The sequence below is a fragment of the Eptesicus fuscus genome, chromosome 10 (genome assembly GCF_027574615.1).
Source record: "Eptesicus fuscus isolate TK198812 chromosome 10, DD_ASM_mEF_20220401, whole genome shotgun sequence".
Classification (NCBI taxonomy): domain Eukaryota; kingdom Metazoa; phylum Chordata; class Mammalia; order Chiroptera; family Vespertilionidae; genus Eptesicus; species Eptesicus fuscus.
The window spans coordinates 92631496-92644723 of NC_072482.1; positions in this window are offsets into that span (position 1 = coordinate 92631496).

A 13228-nucleotide genomic window follows, 5' to 3' on the forward strand; every position below is an offset into this window, starting at 1 on the left:
CACAATGAATGAAGAAAGTGTGATGAGGACACAAACAGCACCGAGCCAGCAGAGCCTGGCTATTCTAGGAAATCAGGCTGGGAAGGAGGGCCTCCAGGAGGTCAGGGAGCCTGAACCAGGTAGATAATGGGCCTCAGACAAATGGGCTGAGATTCAAGGTCTAATCTGAGAAGTAAGGTGGGGTTTATATCTCCAGTCGGGGTGTCTCCCCTGAACTCCAGATCCACCAATCCAGAGGTGTGCTCAACATCTGTACTGGATGTGTAAAGCCCACCTCATCTCAACCTATCAAAAATGGAGCTCCAGAAAACCCTCTCCTAGCCTCCTTCCAAAGCCTTCCAGCTCAGTGAGCGGCACTTTTATCCTTCCCATCACTCAGGACACCTCCCGTGGAGTCACCTTGACTCTTCTCTTTCTCTCACTACCTGCATCTACTCTGTTTCACCTCCACCGTGAACCAGCGTTGTCTCTCTCTTAGAGTACTCTAATGCAGCGGTCGCCAACCTTTCGGACCTCACGGACCAGCAGTGGTCCGCGGAACACGGGTTGGCAACCGCTGCTCTAATAGACTCAGAATTGGTTTCTTCACTCTCACTCGTAGCATCCTACAGTCTATTATCAGTGGCCACAATCATACTTTTAAAAGCCAAATCAGATTGCTCTTCTAAACAACACTTTTTAATGCCTTTCCATCTTATTCAGAGTAAAATCCAGAGTCTACCGTGTTTTCAAAGGCCCCATTCAATACGGCACCCTGTCATTTCTTAGGACCTCATCTTCTGCTATACTCTTACCCTCGCTCACTCAGCTCAGGTCTCACTAGTCTCCTCGTTTTAAGCTAGCACACCAGGAATAATTCCATCCTAGGATGCTTGCACTTGCTGTTTTCTTTCACTAAAAACAGGGCCACATGGCTTGCTCTATGTCACCTTCTCCATGAGGCCTTCCCAGGTTATTTTAAATTGTAGGACATGACGTCAACAAGATGGAGGGCTCGGGGGTCCTAATGCTCATCTTCCCCATAAGAACAACAAAGACAGTAAGCAACAATTACAAGCTGACTAAAGCAGCTCTGGGAAAGTTCCGGACTACAAAGCAGCAGCAGCAGAACTCAAAAACTGGGGACAGCCACGTAGAAAAGCCTAGGAAGCATTTCACCTGCATCAGCCCAGATCAGCCTGTGTCAAAGGGATCCCCTCAGAGGAACGTCACCCCATAGGAAAGCGGAGAGCATGAGAACCCCAGCAAGTCTTGCCACCATGGATGTTTGCAGCCTCGGCACCAATGACCCCCACAGTCTTCACCAACACTGAACCCAGCTGGTGAAGCTGCCCAGAGTCCACCCTGCTGTGTCCCTTCCCCAGGGATGGAGCTGTCACTGCGCTGTGCCCTGCTCTCTAGGTCCCAACCTGAGGCTATAATGGGACATCACCAGGGCCATGCTGCTACTATCGTTCTATGACGGCCCCTGGGACCAGATTTGGGACACTGACCTACCATTTTCAGGGTGTGTTGCCACTGCAGTCTGCCCCTGAGCCCAAGCCACCACTGCACTCTGTCATCCCAGGGCCCATCCCGCCAATGCACCTCCCTCCACCTGGGCCGGAGTCACTGCAGAAAGCCCCAGAGACCCAAACGCAGTTCCATAGACGATCCACACACATCTGCACCTCAGACACCAGAGCCACTGCCACAGCAAGTGCACCTGTGCCCAGGACCCAGACACCATGGGAGTTCCATGTGTACCTGACCCCAATACCCTAGCTCTGCTACTGCTCTGAGTGTCAGTATGCCAGACGTTGCACCAAGAAGGATACGCTCAGCTAGAACTTTCTTCCTCAAGCAAAGAAGGAGAACAGGAGGACGCCAGCAGCTTTCACACCCAAGGACCCCAATAGCTCTGACACCACTGCCAACCTTAGGAACCTCACAGTCTTGGCCATGAAAGACCCCCCCACAGTCTTTACAAATGTTTACCTCAGATGATAGAGCTGAATGAAAACTATGCCACTGTGCCTCCCAAGAAACCAGCGGTGCTGCACCCTCTCCAGCTGGTGCCTTCACAGCCATCATTAGGTGAAAGTCTTTCCCTGCCAAGCCAGTCCATAAAGATGAGAAGAGGTGACTGCTCCCTCAAATACAGACATCAACACAAAGGTATTAAGAACACACCAAAAAAAGCAAGAAAACAGATACCACTAAAAGAACACAATTACTTTTCAATGTGATATCTGGATTATCTGAAAAAGAATTCAAAAAAAATTATTTAAGGAAGCTCAGTGAGACTCAAGAGAACACAGATAGACAATTCAATGAACTTAGAAAAACAGTGTAGGAACAAAATGAGATATTCAACAAAAGATAGAAATCATTAAAATAAAGAACCAAACAGAAATTCCGGAGCTGAAGAATACAATGAATGAAATGAAAAAAAAAAAAAAATGCAATAGAGAGCTTCAATAGCCGGCTCAATCAAGAAGAAGAAAGAATCTTCAAACTTGAAGACAGATCTCTTGATAGTTTATCCAGTCAGAGAAGAAAAAAATATTCTAATACTGCAATGGTAATGTTTAAATCACTTTGAACTCTAGCATACAGTTTAAAAGACAAATGTGTTAAAAATTAACAATAGCTATAATATTTTACTAATAGATACACAATATAAAAATTATAAATTGTGACATAAACATAAAACAGGGGCAAGTAATCATGTAGAACATTTTTGTGCAATTGAAGCTAAATTGGTATCAGTTAAAAATAGACTACTATAAATATAAGATGTATTGTAAAAGCTTTATGGTAATCACAAAGTAAAAAACCTATAATAAATATATAAATAATAAAGAAAAGAATCAAAACATACCACTACCATAAAATCATTAACTCTGAAAGAAAGAGACAAGAGAAAATGCAATAAAGGAACCACAAATTGATCAAAAAGCAAAAATGATGATAATAAGTATTTACTTCTCAATAATTACTCTAAGTGTAAGTGGTTGAAATTATTTTTAAAAAAGACATAGAGTAGCTGAATGAATTAAAAAAAACTAAGACTCAAGTACATGCTGCCTTCCAAGAGACTTACTGAAGCATTAAGGACACTCATAGGCAGCAAGTAAAAGCATAGAAAAAGGTATTCCAAAAGAGAGCATGGGTAGCTTTACTTATTTCAGACAAAATAGATTTTAAAACAAAAGCTGTAACAAGAGACAAAGAAAATCTCTATATAATGATAAAGGGGTCAATTCATCAAGAGATTATAACAACTACACACACACAATATCAAAGGAGCTAAATATATTAAACAATTATTAACAGATCTGAAGGCAGAAATAGACAGCAATGCAATAATAGTAGAGACTTCAATACTCCACTTACAACAATGAATAAATCATCCGGACAGAAATCAATAAGGAAATAATGGACTTGAACCACACTTTAGAGCAATGGATCCAACAGACACATACCGAACATTCCATCCAATAGAAGCAGAATACACATTCTTCTTAAAGGCACAAAATACATTTTTCAGGATAGATCATATGTTAGGTCACAAAACAAGTCTTAAAAATATTAAGAGGATTGAAATTATATCAAGTATCTTTTTTTATTACAAAGGTATGAAACTAGAAAACCATCAAGAGAGGAAAGCATGAAACTCACAAATATGGGGAAATTTAAAAAATTCTGAATCACCTACGGATCAAAGAAGAAATCAAAAGGATAATTTAAAAAAATATCTTGAGACAACAATGGGAAAACAACTTACCAAAACCTATCGAATATAGTGAAAGCAGTACATCACTCACAAATATTAACTTAAATGAATTAAAGACATAAATGTAAGACTTTTTCACTCCTCCAGACTGGATAGAATGGTGGTTGGCAGGGTCTGTGAGGAACGAGAAATGAGGAGAAGCTTTCAAGTTTAAGAAGAATGAGTTCTGAGGATCTAAGGTACAGCTTGATGCTATAGTTAATAACACGGTATTTTATACTTGAAAGTTGCTGAGTGATTTTAAGCATTCACATAACAAAAAAAGAGCTGGTGATGGATGTGTTAATTATTTTGATCTTGATAATCATTTCACAATGTTTATATATCATGCTGTATGCTTTAAATGTGTACAATTACATGTCAATTATTCCTCAATAAAGTTGAAAAAATAAAATAAAATTGCAACCCTGGCTCCTGCCACTTCTTATTCCATTCCCCATTGTACCATTCTCACAGGCCTCGTTAGTAACTGATTATTAATGCTCATGTTACATTACATAATGTGTATGACATATTATATATTATACTTACTTATTATGTTCACTGTCTTCAATCCCATCCTAGCAGTTAATGACGCAAGGTCAGAGATTGTATCTGTTTTGTTCACTGCCATATGTCCTGTGTTTAGAACAGTGCCAAGCACATAGGAGATACTCAACACATACAGGTGTCCCCCCAAAAAAAGTATACAAACTTTGAATAATTATTCATTCCAATGGGTTAAATCTAAAAAGAGAGAAACCTCAATTGAGCTATTAGCTATTAAGGTATGTATACATTTTTGGGACGCCCTGTATTTATTAAACAGATGGACAAATAAATAAATGAGTGCCCTTAGGTAAATCCGTGTCCAGGGGTTCACCCAAAGAATGAGTTTTTATTGGGGATAAGGAAACGTAGGTCAAAGAACAGGAGGCAGAACCAAAGTATGATTAAAACTTTTAATCCTTGACTAGAGAGTGTGACTTTATTCTTCCACCCACCATTTGAGGGAGTGAAGAATATTAATGTGTACTTTCTGTCTCCATCTGTGAGGTAGACGATGTGGGTGGGAGGTAAAAGAAATAAGGCAGGGACTAACGCCGAATTCTACTCTAAGAAAAATGCTTGAACATTTGCAAGCATAATGTTGCCGATCTTGAGCCGAGAGAGGAGATGGTCATGTGAATGTTATGGTTTGCTGGATGAAATGTGGTCTCAAGACATGAGTCAGAGTCCCCAAGAAAGTCTGGAATTTCTAATTAAGTTTCCTCAGTGCAATAGAAAAACATGATCTCATCTCCCTGTATAAGCAGCTATGTTTTCCAGGGTAACAAAGCTCAAAATTTCTCTAAAAAGGATCTTACTGGATGAGATAAAAGAAAACGAATGCTCATCTGTATTTCCCTGCCTCGTGTCATCATTATTACTTGGTTATAATCCTTAAACAACCTCCTCCATTCATGACTTATTGACATCATTTTCACTTGCAAAAATATGTTTAAAAGTCAAAGAGAGCCCAGAAGCCAAGTGTTCTGTATGATGAAGGTTTTTATTACATCTGCAATGATGTGGGTGATAGCAGTTCATCCCTTGAGATTTCATGTCCCAGTGAGCAGATCCGTACCTCGAACTGGCTCTCGACCTATTCTGTAGTCTATAGGAGACCAGCCAAAGTTTAACACAGCAAAGAAGCTTCAGTGCGGCCAAGGCTCAAAGGCAGAAATGAAGCATTGGGCTCGCCCTTCTAGAGAGAGCAGTTTGGGGAAAGAAGAGAAAAGGCATTCTGTGTGTGTGTGTGTGTGTGTGTGTGTGTGTGTGTGTGTGTGTGTGTGTGATGTTTAAGAAGCTTATATATAAGATTTGAGAAGCTGATGCCCCTAAGAGAGGTAAACTGGAGAGGTGGGTAGTGGTCAAGCAGGTTGTAATTAAACTACTGAGGTCCTGACAGCTCAGAAAAATCTAAAATAAATGAAGTTAGAACAAGAACTGAAGAGAAAGCCCAGGAAGTAGAGGAAGAAAATAAACGAAGTCCTGCAGAGCAAGAGTACATCTGGAGGGGCCTGGAATCAAGGGGAGGGCCCCCAGGTATTCATGGGCAGGTCCAGGGATGATCAGTCTGGTCAGCTGGCCCAGGGACTGGGAGACGGTGGTACAGATGGGGCTGAAGGTGAAGGTCTTCAGGGAAACATCCTGTTTATCCGAAATTGGCTTGGGAAGTGAATGAATCAGTGATCGGGCATTCATTGCTTATTCACTCATGCATACAATCACCAAGCACCCTCAGCAGACTACTGATTTGGTGGCCCAGTGAGCCATTCCCCGCACCTTTGTGTAACCTCCCATATTGATTCTGGGCGTCACCCTGAGGCTGGCGTGGGCCAATCTGTCTTGGGCAGTTATGACACAAGCAGAAGCTCCATGGCCTGTCCTGATGCTCTGTCTTGTCCTGAGCTGCCAGGTAAGTAGTCTACCTGCCCTGGTGGAGAGACCACATAGAGAAGGAGGGGCCCTGAGACTACAGGGACAGAACTAAGGAGCCAGTGGAGAGGATGAACTGAGGACCCAGAAGCGTGACCTCACTCGAGCCGTACTCGCTGCGGCATGAGCATGTGAGGGAAGAAGACATCCCAGCCCCTGCAGATGGAAAGAACAGAGACAAGACTTCGAGGGACCTTGGGAGGGTGATATTGACATGAAGGATTGTAATCAGAGGACAGGCTATGGTAGACAGTCTCCAAAGATGGCCCCCAAATTCCTCCCCTCACTGTACACATGTGCCCTTCCTCACATGAAGAGAGCGAGTTTATTTTTCCTCCCCTGGAATGTTGCATAGTTCTGTGATTGCCTTAACTAATAGAAGGCAGCATAAGTGACTTCTGGAACTTCCAAGCCCAGGTCTTGTTTATTTGATTGTTTGTTTTTATCCTAATTGTTGAAAATATTACAGAGGTCCCCATTTTTTCCCCACTGACACCCTCCACCTCGCACCTCTTGCCCCCATCCCCAGGCCTTCACCACACTATTGTCTATGTCCATGGGCTGTGCATATAAGTGCTTTGGTTCATCTTTTCCTGCCCCCTCTCCACTTCCCTCTGACATTCGTCAGTCTGTTCCATGCTGTGTCTCTGGTTTTAAAGAAAGTTGCAGCTTCTCCTTCCTTCTTAGAAAGCTTACTCTTGGACACATCTCGGAACCCAGTTTCCACACGGAAACTGAAATTTCAAGCCACATGAAGAAGACACCTAGAAGAGAACTATGTGAATAGGCCCAGAAACCACAGCTCAGCTCCTAGCTGACAGCCATCATCACCTGCCAGTTTATAAGTGAGTCATCTCAGAAGTTCCAGCAGGAACAGCCCCAAGTGACTACAGCTCCCGCCAACCTCATAAGACGTGAGTACCGCCCAGCTGAGCTGTCAGCCCGGAGAACTGTGATAGATATGATTGGTGTTATTTTATGCCACCAGGTTGCAGGATGATTTGTTACACAGCTTTGTGTTTCCAAAATCATGACAGATACTAATCTTTGGTATCTGGGAATGGGGATTTTGAATTTCTGGGAATTCTAGCAAATTTCTGAAATTGTAAATTATTTTTAATACTTTCAACATTCTTTATAATCTTTACTCATTATTATGAATAGTTTTAAAGTTTTAATAAGAAATACTAAATTTAGTAGTATTTTTTAAAGAGCTCTAGCCTATAGAGAATATCCAAACACTGGGAAATGTCAGCAAACATTATTGGGTAATACTCAAATACATGTACCATTTAGATCTCCTAGCAAGCACTAACAGAATCACATGTCTAAAGGACTTAGTTTGCTTCCAAAACATGTTATTTCTTGAAGCACCACTCATAGGATTTGTATAAAATATACTCTGCATATAAACTTATCCATATTTTTATTTTCAAGGATTCAACAATAGGAGCAGACAGAGCCACAAACCCACACTTATAACATGGCAACAGCTAAAGCAAGGATGACTGGTTAGGTTGTGACCAATTCTCTCCTATTTATCTGTCCCTGTCTCAAGTCCCATTAAGTGTTGACCTTTTATTTTTGACTCTGAGTTCAGTGTTTTCTGCTCTGGTATTCTACGTGACATCCGTGGATCCCTTAGAAACAGTAACAGTCTCCATGTTAAGTTAATTCTTATAAAAATATATTATTTCCTCCAATTTCCCAATGTTATGACTGAATTTCCTCAGGATTCAGGATTCAGAAAAACATGTGCATTTCCTAAGAAATGCCAAGAAATAATTCCCACATGGAAACACGGGCAGTAACAGGTAACAAGTCCACAATCAACCTGAGTTTCTAGGTTCTCAAACTGGTTCCCAAACAAGCATAGTTCCTGCAGTCACGGAGCTTACACTTAAATAAGAAAAACAAATGCAAAACCAATGAGCCAAGACACAGCTATATGATCACAAACCACTATGACCCCCACTCCTCACCCCTGCACTGTGGTTGCCCAGGTGAAGATGGGAAGCTGCCAATGAGAGGACAAGGTGGATTCTATGCAGATGATCCTGAAGAAAAGGCCACAGATCTTCGTACCATAGGAACAGTGCCTACAAACTTACCCAGGAGACACAACAAGAGAAGTCAGTTGAGAAGACATTTGGGTTTGGGAACTGGTCTTAGAAGGGCCATGCCCATGAAGAACATCACCATGGCCGCCACCCTGTGCCACCTGGAGCCAGTATTGCCAGGCTCCTGATGCCTTAGTGCAAGATCCTTCTTTTACAATATCAGTGTATTTCCTCACCGCTTACCCCTTTTTATTCAGGTCCATTACTTTTTCTTTATGGCTATAATGACTCTCACAATTGATGCTACATTTCCTGTAATCTGTGGTCATTTCTCATAAATCTTCAACAAATATCTCCGTGGATACCAGTAATTAGCCTGGAAGGAAAGACAACGGTTCCTACATGGACTTCAAACAAGCATGTTACACCTTCCTTGGAGACGCCCACTTCACCAAGTTAGCCTCCAAGAGATGCTTCGATCCAGCGCTCGGATGCCTCCTGAGTTAATGACCCACCTGACAATTAAGAGGGCACTCCTTTAAGCCGACCCCTGAGGACTTGAGAAGGTTCGGTCCTGTGAACTCTTTAAGACATTTGCTGTGAGTTTAATTATGTCTGACTATAAAGTGTGATAAGAAAACCACCTGGTTAATTTAAGAGTTCCATCCGTTTACGCTTGCTGGCTACTTATAAAAACCTCCTTACACCATCAAGTAATTTCCCATAGCAGAGGACAGATTTAATAGTGACCAGAGCAGGACTTAATGCCACGGAACAACCTATTCTGGCCAGCTTCAATCGCTCCTGTGGCTACGCCTTGCTTACCCCTTGTAAAACACTGCATGATACCCATGAACAACCACCACTTAGGACTCATTTTGAGATTCCCCAAGATGTATGTTGAATTGATATGAGGAGAATGAACAAGAGGAAGAGAAGGGAAGGGACAAAGAGAATTAAAGTGATGATTTTTTTTCAACAATAGCATCTGACTCTATTAATATTTGCACATTTTGAGAAGCTGGGGTAACTGTGAAATCCTCTCAAAAATCTGACATAGCTAATGAAAATACCTTGGGTTTATATAATGAATTGCTTTCCAAGAATGGCATGCAACTAACAGCTGAGCCTCCTAACATCTCAGGGTGGAAGAGGAAGAAGAAAAAGACGTGTTGGTATCCTAGGAGCGTGCCTGAGGACACCAAGGCAGCAGCTCAGACTGCTGGGCTCACATGGTGTGATCTGCAGTGCCAAGTGCAATCCTCCCAGCACATAGCCCCCCCAAAAAAGCGATTCAACATCATGAATTAATTCACCCCTTTACTTAACTCCAAGTCATCACCCAGATTTGGGGCTTGGGAAGCCCCTTTCCCTGACCCTGCCTCAGAACATTAACTGTGATCAGAGGCTAACCTGAGAATGAACTTGGGGACTTCAGGGGATCCGTTTATTTCTTTGGAATTTGACCAGATGAATTTTGATCTCAATTAGACATTTTGAAACACAACATAAAATTTTATATGAGTTATTTGATTCTCACACCTCATAAATTGAATGGAATGAATTTTGATCTACCTAACTCCTCCTGGTAAAAATCTGTGGAGGGTAGGCAAAGGGGTTTCCAGTATATTTGATATGAATGTTTCTCAGAGAAAGCCTTACAGGGTCTGGTCCCAAACACTGAGGTGCAAGCAGGGTGGAACAGTGGGGGGGATCTGTCCACACGACACCCCGATGGGTCCAGAAGGGAAATGACACACCATGTAAACCTTTTCTAACCTTGTCCATCCTTTGGGACTTCATAGGCTAATACAAGTTATGTGCAAATACATCAAAAGAAAGTATTGGCCATGCTTTCTAACTCCTGCTTGAAATCCCATACTACCACCCAGATGTTGTAGCTCAGTAGTTGAGCATCAACCTATGAACCAGGAGGTCACAATTTGACTCCCGGTCAGGGTATATGCCCTGGTTACAGACTCGATTCCCAGTAGGGGGCATGCACAAGACAGCAGATCAATGATTCTCCCTCATCATTGTTGTTTCTCTCTCTCTCCCTTCCTTTCTGAAATCAATAAAAACATATATGTTTTTACAAAATAAATCTCATACTACCATTAAGTGTCTCATCTTTCCTCAACCAACCCTTCCCTTTCCCACACTTCTTACACGTGGGATCTTGACTGGCAGGTCCCATACCCAGGAAGCCAGCCTTGTCTGATCCTCTACCATTAGAGGTAAGAATGTGCCCCTCAGCAAGCCGTGCCAGGTAAATCCAATCTCCATTCAACCAGAGCTCATGGAGTGATCTGTTCCTGTTTGTATTTGTGTGTTTTCTCTCCAATAGGATGATAAAGTCCTCTTCTAAAATAACTCTTCTTTTGTCTTTTTAATACCTCAATAGTACCTAACACATGCTTTCTATTTTGTAGATACCAATGAAATTATTGTTTTCTATGGTAGTCCCATTTTTAATTTTCCCCACAGAGAATGTACCAGTTTGCATTCCCATCAGCAGTGCACAAGGGTTCCCTTTTCTCCACATCCTCGCCAACACTTGTCGCTTGTTGATTTGTTGATGACAGCCATTCTAACCACCCTCCAGACAACCCACATTACCCCACTTAGAAAACATACTTTTTCATGCTCCTACCTCTGCACATGTTGAGCCTGATGCCTGGGATGCCTTTCCCAGGGTCATCAAGCATCTACTCATCCTTCAAGACCCAACCCAAATGGTCCCTCCTGGGCGACATCTTCCCTTTCCCACCTGCACCACCGAAATAAATGTAGAGCTTAATGTGTGTGTCTGCTTCCCCACCCAAACTCAACACTTCCTGATAGCAGAGGTCATTTTAGCATATCTTTGGATCCACACTGCCTCAGAGTAAGCACTCAATAAATATTTGCTCCAAGAAAGAAGAGTGTATCGATGGAAAGTAGACAGAGTAAAGAAGTACAGCCAACAGGAGTCCCTGGAATTACCACCCTGAAATTCAACCAAACCACTAGATTAAATGACAACCTCGATGACAGTAAATTACTTAGAAAAAGTTAAGATACGTTTTATACATTTTGTGTTGAAAGGCGAGTAAGTGCGTAGCATATTATTAGCAAGATTTTGAAAACTATAGGAAAGTCATTTATATGATAAACACCTTACCTGAACTAATAGTTAATAGATGGGAAGCTACTATCAACATTATTTACTCAATGTTTTACCCAAAAGGAATTGAGATTTCTAAGACAGGAAGTCTGACCCCTACCTTCAAGCTTCCCCTCCCTCCCAGTGCTGGCGAAGACAGGGAGGAAGCACCTTGTCACCTCCCCAGAGGCAGAGGACAGGTGTGTCTCTTGTCTAAGTTACCGCAACGAGATGCGCTGCGGGAGAAATGGACCCATCCAAACAGGTGGCAACTGCAAACAAGAAAGTCTCCTGTGCCCAGAGCGAAGAGCTTTTGTCCTTGTCCTTTGGGCACCCTCTTGTTTACTGGTCAGCCCCATGAACGTGCCCGGGGCTACCGCAATGTTTATTAATAGCCATAACGCTTGTGAAAACAAGGAAGCTACTTATGGTCTGCTTTTCAGAAGGTAAGCTGGGTGGGGCGGGGGACATGTGGACGCATCTGCTCCTCCATTCCTGCACATTTAACTGGCATTTAAAATTCAACCCGATAGATAGATAGATAGATAGATAGATAGATAGATGATAGATAGATAGATAGATAGATAGATAGATAGATAGATAGATAGATAGAATAGATAAGAAATGAAATAAAATTCAACCCTAACCACACTGGAAAGTGAAGGAACATTATAAAAGAATAAATTCAGTATCTTTAGGGGAGGTGACAAAACCCAACGTTTAGTGTTTTCTGGGCATCTCCCCTGTGTTCGGCAGCACCATTTCCTAAGTTTGAGATCATTGCAATTCTCCAGTTAGCCTGTCATTCAAGAAGAAATACAAATATTGCTTCTGACACCCATTGGAGTTAAACAGTCCTTAGTTATAACTGTAGGAAGAAATCACCTCTTTGCAGGCCATGTGACTTCAACTCAGCCACCCCCAGGTTGATACCTTCACCTCCAGACCCTGATTTCCATGGTCCAGAAGCAGGGGGGTGAGTGGAGAGAGAGGCCTTGCAGGGCCAGCAAAGCCTCACATCTGCCAGCATCCCTAGCGCACTGTTCCACCCTCCATAACTTTCAAGGTTAAAGCATCCTTCTGTTCAAAGTCACAGCCATGGGCACATTCATGGCAGCTCTGCAAAGCACAGTCCCGTTCTGAAAATCTGCCCACTGCCACTTTAAAAGGACAAACGCCTTTAATCTCCTGTAGACTGTCAGACCCAAAGCAGGCGATGCCAGGCTGCGGCAGAGCCAGCCAGGCGGACTGCATTTGCAAAGAGAAGAGCATCTGGATGCCCAGTTTAAAGCAAGCAGCTGAGACTGAGAGAAGAAGAGGGGCCAGGACCTCTTAACGGGGCAGAACGGGACCCAGGAGCTCCATAGACACCACATACACCCCCAGCATCACCCCAATACGACCCAGGGCAGGGCCTGCGCTTAGGCACCTGGAAGCGGTCCTGACAGTGCTGGTGATGGCGTTTACCGTGTGCTGCTGTGACGGCCATTCCCAGAGCCCTCTCCATGTAAGGAAAATTCTATTTCAGCAAACATTTTAAAAAAATAGTGATCAAAACCCTTTCATTCTGATTCTATGACCAGGAAATCAGGAAGACAAGAACAGAGAAACGTCACCCACAATCCCCACCTTTCACCATTGCCTGAACCACACAGAATGAGAATATTCTACCACGTGCACCTTCTGTGGCCTCAGATGGGGAGCAATGTTCAGTTGCCCCGGAAACAAGGGGGCGGAATCCACAGACTCGCTCTCTAGCTGTTCACTGGTCTCTTTTTCTAGGAA